This window comes from Catharus ustulatus, chromosome 7 (assembly GCF_009819885.2).
Source record: "Catharus ustulatus isolate bCatUst1 chromosome 7, bCatUst1.pri.v2, whole genome shotgun sequence".
NCBI lineage: Eukaryota > Metazoa > Chordata > Aves > Passeriformes > Turdidae > Catharus > Catharus ustulatus.
In genome coordinates this window covers 15,072,119-15,086,071 of record NC_046227.1, presented here as the reverse complement: position 1 = coordinate 15,086,071, position 13,953 = coordinate 15,072,119, and the positions used below count along the sequence as shown (strand labels likewise).

Sequence of the window (13,953 nt, the reverse complement as noted above, 5' to 3'; positions counted from 1 at the left end):
GAGGACTGATCTAGCTTTCCAAGAACAGTAAACTTTGTTTTTCACTGATTTCTCAAACTCTACCAGAACCTCATAAAGTTGCGAACATGAAGCAAGCACAAACTGCAATTTTAAAACAGCAGAGCACATTTTCTCCTTTACTGACGTTTAAAAGGACTGTATCGGAGTCCACAAGCCAAATGCAACAATGACTTGCACAGCCCACTTGCACAATTAGAGCCATTGCGAGTGCTTCAAGGAGACTGAAAGGAGGGGGAGTGTTGCTATTTTTTCCCCTGATACATAAAAATTCCTGGACCAGCTGTCCCAATGACTGCTGGCTCCAGAAGAGACTGTGAAGTCCAGAAACACTGAAATAAATGTTATGAATGTGAGAAAGTAACCACACATTTGAAGGAAGAACTTGTAAATTCTACAAATGCTTAATGAATCAATAAACACCTGGCAATAACAAAACATTTTGCTGTGAGAACCCCAGAATTTATGTCAGAAAGTCCATCTCCCATCATGGGAGGAGGTAATAGTCTTCACTTAAAAACTCGGTAGTTCATGTATAAACTGAAAAGGTACCACACAGTCCTTGCTGATTAACAGCAGCAAGTCCAAACTTCACAAAAAAGGAAAAATAAGAAAAAAAAAAGAAAGAGAGAAAGAGGGAGAGAAGGAGAAAAGGGAGAGGTACCTACAAAACTCTAAGGGCAAACCCCAACCCTCAGATGCAAGCCAGGAAAGGTTATAGCCTTTGTGGGTGCATAGAGATAGGACCAAATGCTAAATAAGGAACAATCACTTCCTGAAATATGTAGGAAATGGTATAGATCACAACAGATTCGGAATCAAATGTGTGTTTGTGCCAGACACAGGTGCCAGAAACATACCTGTAATGTTACTGTACTCAGTAATTACTGAAAGCTGCTGCCCCAAATAGAAACCAAAATGTTTCTGGAGAGCCAAAGAAGGTTGAAGGCAGTTCATTTCATTTCTGTGATATCTGTGATTCCTTCCTCCCTCTCCTTTTACAGAAGACATGCTTAGACCTCTTAAACTATTGAGAACCCAGAAATAACTAATTTGAATTTACAGTGTTGGAATTAAGAAAATCAGAACCTCTATATCAAAGATGCTGCAAAGACAAATATGGGAAACTGACAGAAGCACAACTAGAGAAGCTTCAGGTTTAAGAGTAATACAGCAAAAATCACCTCTTTCTTCTAAAAATGTATTTGTATGGTCAGAGCAGCCATTTGGAAAAAAATCTCTCCAAAACGCCTTAACTGATAAAAACAGTTGGCCACTAAGGGTTTTACAGCCCATTATTGAAATTATATTGCACTGAAACATTATTTCTCTAGCATCAAGAAAAAGTTCCCAAATATGTGTCAAACCACTGCACTAAACTCAGTTTGAGCAAGAAAGATTACATCTGCATTTCTTACCTTCCCTGCTATTTTTATGCTTTATGGAAGAGCCACACTCCTTCCTCACTGCAATGAATTTTATATGTGACAAGGAGGAAACAACTGTAAGTCACAGCAACGTGGACTGTTACATCCTTGCCATAATAAATGAGGAGATGCTTACAGCTTCCTCTTCTGCAGCACAACCATTCCCCTACCTCCAGAAAACCATTAAACAACTAGAAGTGTGAACCCACTGCAGCTTTCTGCTTCATTAAGTCATATATCCTTTTTACATCGGAGTCATGAAGCTATAAATCATGAGAGACAGAATGAGAGCTAATTAAAGAGTCAGCTAAGCATAAAATTTTGCATTGTTGCATATCAGAGAATGCCAAAATTGGCCATACTTTGTATAATATTGCAAAATATTAAAAGATGTATCCAGCAGATAGCTATTTTCTCTAAGAGTTGAGCACTGCCACCTGAAAAACATCAATATTTAATTTCCTAGCAGGGAAGTCCTATGAAAGCCTGACTCACCTTCTTTTTTTCTTCCTTTTTTAATAACAGATCATTCTGCCTTGTATTGCAGTGCAGTCTTGTATACAGTCTTTAAACTTACTTCACTCTTTTTCTAATTAGAATCAGCTCCTATATTCCTGATGACAGAAATTCACAACCTTGGAAATCTCTAAACACACTAAAGCAAAGCATTAATCAAATGTATCTAACTCTAGCCCTTAAACTTCAGTGCAAACACTTCAGGCTATTTACAGAATTCCTTTACCAATAAGGCAATACTCATTTGAGAAAAAAATATAGAAATCCATTTCCTGACACCAGATTTCTCAGCCAATGCAATTATGTCGGAAAAGCTCTTCTTTGAAGGGTTAGAGGTAAATCTGAGGGAGACATGTTACCTGAAATATATATATCTCACAACCCAAGAGGGCTTTTAAGTATGCATAATATTACCTAGAACATCCTTGAGTAGGTGAGAAACTTGTTACACCGAGGCCATATAAAAACAGAGCACAGGGATGATCCTGTAATTCCAAGAGCTTTTTTTTATCTAAAAGATTTTTAATTAAACATATATATGCAGATATATGTTCGACTCCTAGTCCTTCTGCACCTTCTTTTTGGAGATCTAATATTTGTAGCTACTAAAGCAATTCATCAGATTGAATGATAGAATGAATCACAGAGTAATCATTGCCAATATACATTTCTTTTAAAAATATACATATTCATCAGTCTCAATGTGTAACTGCAAGGAATAGCAAAGTGCTTACATAGTAGTCTTATACTTCATTTTCCCAACTGTGGTTTCCTACTAAATATCTTTAAAAAAAAGGAAGAACAAATGTTTTTGCACTCTAAATTATACCCAAGTTCGACAAGTGAGCTTTATTTTTAAAGAGTATTCTTCCTTTTTTTTCTGTTAAATAAAAAAAGCAAAAAATGGTGTGTGACCTTATCAAACTAAGCTTTTATTTCAGGCTTCTCTGACTGGAAAAGGAGCTCAAAAAGATTTTTTATTAAAAATGAGGTACCATCTGTAATGTGATTCATATTTTACTGGGATATTCCAAGAAACTCCCTAAGTTGCTGGCCACTCTTGAAATTTGTTGCATTAGGCTGCAGTCAAGAGGGGGGCCATGGGTGAAATACACAGCTAGCTGAACTTAGTAATACTAAGACATTCCAGCTGCCTGAGAGTACAACAAAGAAGCAGGTGTAGAGGATGCTCAGAAGCAAAAGGGACCAGGCAAGGCTGCTTGCAGTCAGCCCACAAAAGCCAGAGCTCACACTCTTGTTACCTGAAAGATCCAAAGCAATCTCAAGTAAGTTTCAATACTCACTACTAATTCTGAAAAGCATTTGGCAGTGTTTTGATAAGTGAATTAACTTCTGCCTATGGCTTTACAGAAAAATGTGAAGTACAAATCCTAATAAACGAGTATTTTAGAGAGATTCTGATAATTCTTTAAAAGCAGCAGTGCTGAGTTTTATAAACTAGCCCATTTGGAAATTCAAGGTGAAATTATCCTTTTAAACAACATATAGTACTTCTGTGGCCCAGAGCCAGCTACTTCAATCTTATAAGAAATTTAAAAATAAATTAGCTTTTTTCAATAAGTCATTGACACAAAAGGAAATTGGAGGGTTCTCACAAGACAGAAGAAGTCATAGTAGCAACAATAAATGACAGGAAAAGATTCAAGAACATATATGTTTAGTAAAAAGATACATCATCAGAAACATTCAAAACTCTGATTCAGTGTCACGCAAAATGTGATCTCCAGCACTATAAAAACATGAGCCTCTCCATCATGTTGATACTACAAAGCATTCATATGGTAGAAGCATACAAAAGCAAACCTGCCAAGCCCATGCTCAGCATGAAGCATGATGTTGGCTCCTAACTGCCCGTGACAATTCCCACAGTTATCACAACCACATGGCAGAACAGCCCTCTGATCAACTGCATGAGGCAGGAAGCAGCCGTGGTGCTGCACAGAGAGATTACAAACCCCACGCGCTCCTGTCAGCCACAGGCTGTTGTCTGAGGTTTAATGCCAGCGTGTGCTTCCTTTATTTTTAAATATTCACCAAATAAGGTTAGAGTAAATCCTTCCCTCTGAACAAAAAGAAAGTTCTCCATCCTTGCTCAAGATCTAGATGTTCAACTTAAAGAAAAAAAAATAAATCCTAGTTTTCTTGAAAAACTGTGATACAGAAACTTGATCAAAATTATAATTTAGAGTTAAGATAAAAAAAAAGGTGAAAAGCTTCTGAGAACTACAAATAACACATAAGAGAGGTTCATGGGGTTCCTTCAGTGGCACAGTTTTTCCAGATCTTTTACACTGCGACAACACACCACCAAGTTATATGCAGAAATGGTGGCAAATGCAAATTCAAGTGGTAAAAACAATAATTACACCTCACCTATTTTGTCACTTTCTCACTGTCCCAACCTATTTGAGTTACATAATAGATTGCAGTTATGGTGGGGACAAATGAGACTAAACAAACCTACCCAGTTAACACAGTTGTGAATACAACCAAATTATGAAGTTGACAACATAATCAGATGTTGACATTATTTCTGTCAAAATTTGTTATTACTGAGCACCTATACAAATTTCTCTGATGTTGAAGTTTGTAACGCTCCATTGTCTGGGTTCTTAAGCTATTTTTGTAACATTCAAACTAACCCACATGCCAAAGAAAGACAACAGAGGTTTCTTGAAATGTTTTCTCAAACCTGTTTGAAAGAGGAAGAAAATGTCAGTGTAGGTGGCTCTTGTGTAGCCTTTCAGGAACATCACTTGCTCAAGAGCATCTGTCACCTGCCTGCAGTAGAGAGGGGATCGCTGCGTACAGTGGACATAGCCTTATTCAAACCTCAGTCAGTAAAAGTCAGAGGAACAGAGAGTCTTTAAGGCTGGAAAAGACCTTCAGGGTCATTGAGTCCAACCTTTGACCAAACACCACTGTGTCCATTAAACCATAGCACTAAACACCATGTCCAGCTGTTTCTTAAACATTTCCAAGGATGGTGACTCCACCACCTCCCTGGGCGGCCCATTCCAGGGCTTAACTGCCCTTTCAGTGAATAAATTCTCCTGATGTACAACCTGAACCTCTCCAGGTGCAGCTCGAGGCCATTGCTCTCACCCTGTGTCACCTTGCTGCCTGGGAGAAGAGACCAGCCCCCACGTGGCTACAACCTCCTGACAGGGAGCTGTAGAGTGACAAGGCCACCCCTGAGCCTCCTTTTCTCCAGGCTCAATGACCCCAGCTCCCTCAGCCACTCCCCATAGGATTTACTCTCTAAAGCTTCATCAGTTTCAGACACTTTTAAAATAATTACTTCCATCTTTAAAATCTACATTATTCATTTACAGACGAAATACATTAATTTTCAGTAGTTTAATACTATATAGAATAAAACTATAGCACTAAATATCCCCACCCATATGTTGGAGTGCTTCATACTTTCACATGGATTATGGGACTAGGAGTGTCATTAGTCCATTTTAGCTGTCAAACCTGACAATAAGGTTCTGCTGCTTCTGATGTCACCTGTCTAAAAGTTCTCCAGAGTGGAATCTGACAATACCTGACCAAGTATCACTGAAACACAAAGCAGATCAAGCTTCTAATGCTACTCCACACAGCACAAAATTCATTTCTTCAATCATTCCAGAAGCTAGGCCCTGGTTTTAACAATTTGAAAAACACTCACTGATGAAAAATTCAAGATTTACCCTGATTCCTTAGGGCAGAATAGCTTGTTTTTTAAAGAAACCCAACTAATAGGCTCTTTAAATTACATTAAGATCACATTTTCCCCCCCCTCACAGACTGAAGATTAGTCAAGACACTCAAAGTCATGAGAACCTGGGAAAAAAAAAGTCACTTGGTGCAGAAATTGTAAAAAAAACAGGAGACTTCAAGAGAACATTCTCTCACTGCTAAGGCACTTAGATGCTGCAGTGCAGAATCTATCTGCAGCCTGGGCTCCACCACAGATCTGATAGAAATGCATGGCAAGTTGCTTAAATCACTCACTACTAGCACGACTTTGCTGGGAGCCTGAGTGGAGAACTGCAGGCTGGAGTTTTCAGAGTTGCTGTATTATTGCTCAGGCTCTAACTGAGCACTGCTGAACGTTCCTGCTGCTGCTCACAGCAACAGCTCTGCTGTGAGCACACCCTACACCACTCTGAGGGCTGACACACAGACCCCAGGACTCAGCCCAGGCATCAGCTTTGCTGGTTCCCATGTCAGGAGAATGCTCTTTTATTCTATCATGGAAGTGATACAAAGATTTTTTAAATTTCTTTTACTGTTGTTGAAACACGTATTACCCATGCTGTGCACTAAGTGTGGTGAGAAAAAACCCAAAAGTTACTCTTGATTATGCCCACTAACAGACCCAGCTAAGGTTGTATTGCATTTCCTAGTTTTCACATTCTTAACTTCACAAGTCTTAAGCTCTCATAATGCTGTTTGAGGTTTAAAATATTGGTATTCTTATTCTCTGTTTAACAAGAGACAAAGATAAGCATCAAACATGGTACTATCTATACAGAGACCCCACAGTCTACAAATAAGCATCTGTCTGGCATAGACTGCACCTGCATTGCAGACAACAGACTGCAGAAACAGACAAAGGCTGAATGTTTTCCATAATTTTTCAGGCAGATTCATAAGAGGTTTTCTTAATTGTAACATATTAAATAATCTCATTTTAACAAAGATGAAGTGCACCTAGGCATGCACAGGCATTTACAATTTCAAATCAAAGATCCACTATCCAGTTATTAGCAGGTGGCCAAAGGAAGAAAGATCACATAATTACTTTTTTTGGTCATACTCAGTCATGCAAAGAAAGAGACTGGGTACTCCTCTGTTAGCTTTTATTAGCATTTTCATTATAAAACCCCATTAGGAGGTTCCTGCATCATCTTTGAAAGTCTTGCTGCACAGGGCACAGTAAGAACTTTGAGGGTGTTTACTTATTAATTTTCCCAAATTCATCTTCTCTGGAATACTCCTTGATAATGAGTCTTTATGCTAAATTTTTTTCCTGGCTTAGCAAAACAAGCTTCTTTTTAATCAAAGTTATGGCAGATACAATTGAACACTGTAAATAGATGACATAAAAATCACATCAAACTTTTTTCCTCATTTCCATTTTGAAACAGAACATACTAATGTTGCCTGCCACATCACTGATTCTTAACATAATTCATCTTTGAAATTGTATCAAATTTTATTAGGACTAGGGAGACCTGATAGTCTACTATAGCTACATGGGATGACCGAGAAGTGTCAAATTAAAACACAACAGCATGCGTAGTTAAACAAAGTCTGGTCCCATATGTTTAACTTTCTGGTACCTGCACAAATACATATAGAAAGAACAACTGCTATAATCAGTTATGTTTTAAACTCATTAGATCTTACAAGTTCAGAGAAGTGTTAAAGATTTATTGGAACACATCCTCTGCTAGGAATCAGCACTACATCAGTCCCCAATAAATACCTCAATTAGGAACTAATTATGAGACCACACTAGTTGTAGAATGACAGCAGGTTGACTGCCATGATGTAAAAAAAGCCTCATAAACCATAAAGATACCATGACACAGAAAAATAAACAGCAAAATTATGAAAACTTACTTTTAAAAGTCATAATATAATTCAAGCTTCACCTCAAATTAATTTTACTTTGCTCTCCTGACCTGAATGCTGCCTTTTCAGTTGCTGTTCTTCAGTGCCTGTAGTAAGTAGTTACAGAGTCTTCCTTTACACAAAAGACTTACCTTGGTCTTAAGGATCACCTTCCCTGCCACACAGGTGCAAGCAATGGATACTATAACAGAACAGACTGGCTTTGAGCCTGGTGGTTTGCTTGCAAGAGGAGCCTGTGAGACATCTCTCAGTGTGAATCAGTGTGCTCTAGGAGACCAGATGAACCTCCCTCACATGCAAAATGACTGACTGAGCTGCTGGTGTGCCCCAAGTTTGCCATGCTTTCAGCACTGGCATGACTGCACCAAACAGTTTGCCAGCAGAAAGCAGAGAATAATGAAAAACTGCCTGGTTTCAGAATCACAACACCTCACCAATACCACAGCTCATTATCATGTCACAGAGCAAAATCAGCAGTTCTAGAAAACTGTGAACCAAGATGCATAGCTATGCAGGGCCTGCATTCTGCCACAAAGAAAGTGAATTTCACCTGTTTGCAAACTGAAACCTATTTAATGCCATTTCTGTGTTCAACACAATCTCACAATATTTCAAAACCTGTGAAACATTTAGATGGCTATGTAATTGAAAAAATATAGGTATAGGAAGTAAGGGAAAAAGGACCTCAACTGTCTAAAGCTGCTGCTTGTACTCATGTCTAGCTACTGCTCACTCTAAAAACATTATAAAGGTTGAATAACCAAAAAAAAGTTGTTGTCAACAAACAAAGTTTTACTGAATAATTTCACCGAGGAATGAAGCATTAGCAGTGTTTTCCTAACAGGTTAACTTGCTAATATTCAAGCCACCATCAACAATGTAATCAGCAAAGTGCTAGCATGCCTCGTTGTGTATTGGCATCACCTGTCATTACAAGAGCAGTCTGGTAGTTCAGCAGCTGCAAGTTGTTAAGGAACCAATATTGATAAGCAACAGACTGGGGCTGCAGTGATACAGTTAGATTGGTTTACAGACTTCTATTTTTACAAGCCTTGGAAGCTCAGGTTGTCTAATGAATTTTTAATTTGTCAATTAATATGTTTATAGAAAGCAATGTCAGCTTTTGCTAATATCTAACAAGAATCACAGTTGCACACAAGATCTACAATATGTTACGGCTCCAAGCTTCACGTTTGAGAAAATCAAAAGACTTATTGCACATGATCTGAGGGGACAAATCACTTAGGAAACAATACAAATGTGTAAGTTAATGGGCATGATTAATCACTCTGGGAAATACTAGTGCAATTTCGTGGAATGTGATGGATTGCAGGATATCAGAAAAAAGACTTTATGTGTGGCAAGCAGAGTAAGACCCTCACTAGCACCAAAAGATACCTTAAACCAGAAAGAATTACCAAATATTTTGTTATTTTTACCAATGTACTACTGATAACATAAATTAAGCAATGTTTACTTAGTAATATTCAGTGCTCACACTGCATGTAACAGTGTTAGAATACTAGCTACTCTTTGGCAGCCCTTTCTCCAACAATACAGAATGACATCAAATGACTGCACAGTGCACATACAATTTTTGCCATAATTAGCCTGCTTTACACATTACGTAAAGTCAGAAAACATATTAATTTTGTGAAAAAACATTTTAAAAAATCCTTAGGACACAAGTTTTCAAAATGTTTCAGATGTTTTGTTTTTAAAACATTGGCCTTTGTTAAATAATGCAACCCATAAACTTCCTGTTGTAAGATTATGCATGCTCTATGAAACTGCAGTAAAAAGACAAATTGTACGTTTGAAAAGAAGCTGTACCTTTTTTACATCAGGGCAAAATAACAGTAGAAAATAGCCCTTCAATCAACATTTGAGATGCATCTGTAGTAGTTAGGCAAGCAGATTATATGTGAAAATCTGGTAATTTATGCAGCCAGAGGGATGTTACAGTCACATAGCAGAGTGAAGCTCCTATAATTCTTTCAACTCTGTACATTCATGAGCCTGAGGATAAAATATTCAAGTGCATTCTATGGATCTAGGGAAATTCCCCCTTTGTTAACTGGGGTATTATGGCATTTAACATCTGCCTCTACCATCACTGCATCAGAGGTAATTGAGAATCAGATAAGATACAATATTCACAGTTTTATCTTGATGGGTGACATATATTAAGTACTACAATCTTCTGAACGCAATGCAAAAGTTACAGAACCAAAATATTTATCTGCTACAAGTTGTCATTCAAGGAATCACAAAGGGCTTAAAGCATATTACAAAGTAAGAGCAGAATTTCAGAAAGCTAGCTATTCAGACTGCAAAGTCATCTTTTCTCCCCATTAACTACAGATGACCTGAGTTTTGCAGTGTATTTCAGTACACTAGAGAGCACCTTGCACTCCAGTTCCTTACTCTGTAACATCCCAACACAGCCTGATGAATGTTTTGAGATTTGAGACTACCAGAACTATACCATATGCTCATTTTGAAAATAACAGGATTGCCCTATTTCATAAATTCTCAAACTCAGAGAGCAAATATTCTCAAACCACAATCCCTTGTGGTAACCTGAAGAGAAAAAAACTGCAAGAGCTGTAAAGCATCTGTTATGTTTTATGCAGTAATCCTCATTGCTGTTCAAAATCTTAAAACTTCCAGAGCTAATTAACTAACAAGCCTACACTCTCCCAAATGATTATCTTCCACAAGGTCTTTTGCTGCTTTTATACCAACTTATCCCTGAGCAACTATATTCGAGGAGGAAGATAGCCTCGCCATTAAAACTTAGCTGACGAAAACCAAAAGATTATTAAAACAAAAAAAAAAAAAAAAACAAAACAAAACAAAAAAAGGCAGACAGTAAAGAAGAGTCAGTTAAGAGAAATCAGTGCTGGTGTGAGTACATTGATCCCTTGTGGGAGAGGGTGCAGTGCAGAGGGAGCACAGGAGGGATGGACAGCTCCTGTTTGTACAGGAAGAAGCAAGTCAGCACAGTACCTTAGCACCTGCTGGCTTTTGTTAATTTCTTTAGGTTTAACCAAGTACCCCTTTTATAATTCACTGGAAAAAATATATAAGACCTTGATAACTTTATGAAAATGTCCTGTAAAGAGAGAAGTTAATAATGTGACCAGTGTCGTAACTCTTGGTTTATCTTCTGCCTTCAGATTTCACACAAGCATATCAATTCCCATCCACTGGAAAAGAGCTGAGGTACAAAAAACTCATTTGGCAAGACCAACACCAGAACAAAGTTTGCAACTATAGAGGAACACCCTAGAAACAAAACAGAAGAAAAACATTGTCCCTCCCCTCAAGCAGTCTACTAACATGGTGAATTGAAAGGAGTAGCAAGATTACTTCTTTGGAAGAGCAGAAGTAGCATAACCTATTCACAGCAGTCTGGGGTCAGCTCCGGACTACACAAAGAGACCTTTTCCTTGTTTTCAGAACTGCAGTAGCCGGGCAGAGGGTGGCTGCATCCACTGGAGAGCACAATGCTGCCACGAGAGGCAGAAGCTCCGGAGAGCTTCTCCCTGAGCCCAGCAGCCTGGGCATCCCACCAGAACCCTGCCATTGCCTCTCGTCCTGGAGCATCCTCCCTCCACACCTGCTGCCATCCCACCGGAGCATCCCCGCTGGCCTCAGGGTTTTACTCTGCTGTTCCACGTTACATTTCAGGTAAGGAAACATACAGGTTCTTGACAGCAAGAGGACTTCTTTTACATCTCTAAAGCAGCAGCAGAGTATGGAAATAAAATTATCATCTCCCTCCTCTCATAACTAGTAGTTAGCTGCAGTTAAATTGTGTTTTGAAGTCTTATTGAAACTTCTGAGGGCTCACAGTGCCGCACTTCTCTAACTTTTCCATTTACAGATTTCCCACTCAAGCTTAACAATACAGATCTAATGCCAAGCTCATAACCTTTGAAACCCATGAAGAGAGTTCACAAGTTTGATCAGGAGTCAAAAACAAGAGGAAACAAACCTAAGCCTTTACACATGCATAAATATTCTGACAATTCCTCTGAAACAAGGGCATTTCTTGCAGAAAATGCAGTCTCGTACCTAACTCTTCTCCGCATGTTTTGAAACAGTGTCACCAGGGCATAAACTGTAATATTGTGAGCATACCATCACCGTCCACGGGCTTGCGATGCCAAGCACACTCACCACGCGTAATTAACTCATCAAGGATGACTCCTTCATGTGGGTTAATTCCTCCTTTGCTAAAGAAATTTAACTTTCTCGAAGTCGTCGGGATTTTAAAAGCAAGAAAGCCGAGCTGTGCTCATGCAACTATTCCTGCTTTAAAAAGTCCCTGCGTGTGCCAGGAAAGCGGAGCTCGGTCCAGCCTCGCAGCCCGGGCACAGGAGCCCCGCACCTTTCCCACGGAACAAAAATCGTTACGCAAATCCCGGGCGCTGCCGAAGCCCCTGACCTATTTAGAGACGCGCTTTATCCTTTGTGCCAAGCAGCGATGCTGCCGAGAGCCCGATAAGCCCCGGCAGCCGGGCAGGAGACACCGGGGCCCCGCTACCTGCGGCTCCGGCCGCCAAACTTCGCTCCGGGCTCCGGCTCTGCCCGCGCTCCCCCGCCTGACACCGAGCGAGCTCCCGGCCCGTGTCCCCGCCGGTGTCCCCGCCGGTGCCCCGCGCCCGCGGCGCCGCCCGCTCACCTCGGCAGCCGCCCGGTGGGATGGTGGGATGGAGGGACGGAGGCAGCGCGGCACCGGCGGGCGGGCGCCGCAGCCCCGCTCCTGCCGGACCGGGCGAGCGCGGCGCAACTCCGCCGGAGCGCCGCGGCTCTCCCGACGCGTCCGTCCTTCTGTCCGTCCGTCCGTCCGTCCGGCCGTGCCCGGCCCCCGCCCCGCCCGCGGGCTCAGGTGGGGCGGGGGCCGGGGTCGCCACGGGGGCGGAGCCTGCGCGCTCGCGCCGGGGGCGGGGCGGGGCGGGGCGGCCCCGGCACCTGTGGAGGGGCTGGGCCCGTGGGGGGACGCAGCGTCCGGCCCGTGGGGGGAGCGGCGGGGCCGGGTCGGGCCCGTGAGGGGAGCGCAGCGCCCGGCCCGTGGGGGGAGCGCAGCGCCGCCCGTGCCTCCAGCTGCGGCCAGCGGGGCTTCTCCGCCAGCCCGGCCCGCCTGCTCGCCCCGGGCGGTCACCTCAGCGTGCCCCAGGCAGCACAGCCTCGTCCGAGGGGCGCCAGCCGTGAGGAACAATCCCCAAACACCCGGCTGGAACAGCTCCTGCTTTCCTCGCTCCTTCGGCTTCTGGTTGTCAGGGGTTGCTCTTCGTGCCCTAAATCCACAAACCTGTAGCCAGCCTCCTGCCAGCCCACCTGCGAGGGCATCAAAACAATAGCCACTACTCCTCAGCTCTGCTTTGTAAAAGCGTGTCCTAAATATAAACATTATACTAGAAAACATCAGGTTTTGAAAGCACTTAAGAAAAAAATAATAATGGTAATGGTAGAAATATCAAAATCAATGCAAACTTAAGTATAAGAAATTTTACAGCGTTTTTGTAATTAGAGTGAGCTTTCATAGGTCGAACATTGCCCCTGAAGAATGTGATGCAAACGCGGGAATCCTACAATATTAAATTTGTTATTCTTCTGCAGGGTGGAAAACAAGAACGTTTAACATTGGAGACAAACTTCTTGCTGGACTTTAATTACAGCTTTTGGAGAAGAGCAGTGATACTTAATACTATTAAGAATTGCATCATACCTTGTTTACAGTTTTATATTCAATAAGTTCTTTTAGCATTCAGGACAGGAAATTCTGAGAGTTTGAATTAATCATCCCATAAAAACATGAATATAACCCTTCTTCTGGTGTTTTACCTACCACAAACTCCTTGCTCAGAAGAAATCTGAACTTTTATGCATTCCTAAGTGTTTTTGCAAGATTTGCTGGTCTCCTACAGAAAGAGCAGCTGAAAACAGGACACTTTTTTTTGCTTCCCAGAAGCCCTGACTTTGTCTGAATTTGCACCAGCAGAATAGATGGCATATGGGAAAAAATCCACTACCGAAACTGGGAATGTTGGACCAGTGGTAGATGAATTTTGAATGTACACATGTGCTTCAGCAGGAAACAACAACAGAAATACCCAGAGAGGGTTTTGAGATCAGTCAGACAATAAATTGACTGTCTTGAAAAGGCACACACACATATGATTGTGCATTAGCAATATCAAAAATTTCATATTTTACTATCTTTCGTCTATCCTTTAGTCCTTTTCAAGAGAAACTTGCAGTAAACTAGCACAACAGTCTCCAAAACACATCCAGAAATCTCAAAATATCTCTGACTGCACAAAAACTC

The 13,953-nt window shown here is 41.1% G+C and overlaps 1 protein-coding gene across 1 annotated transcript in view; it reads right to left on the bottom strand.

Moving 5' to 3' along the window:
- Positions 1-11,905, bottom strand: part of ZNF385B (zinc finger protein 385B) — a 154,971-nt gene extending 143,066 nt beyond the window's left edge. Inside the window, exon 1 of the mRNA XM_042779465.1 lies at positions 11,802-11,905. The gene's annotated coding sequence lies outside the window, so the exon portion shown is untranslated. The remainder of the gene's footprint in view (positions 1-11,801) is intronic.
- Between the last annotated feature and the right edge of the window lie 2,048 nt (positions 11,906-13,953).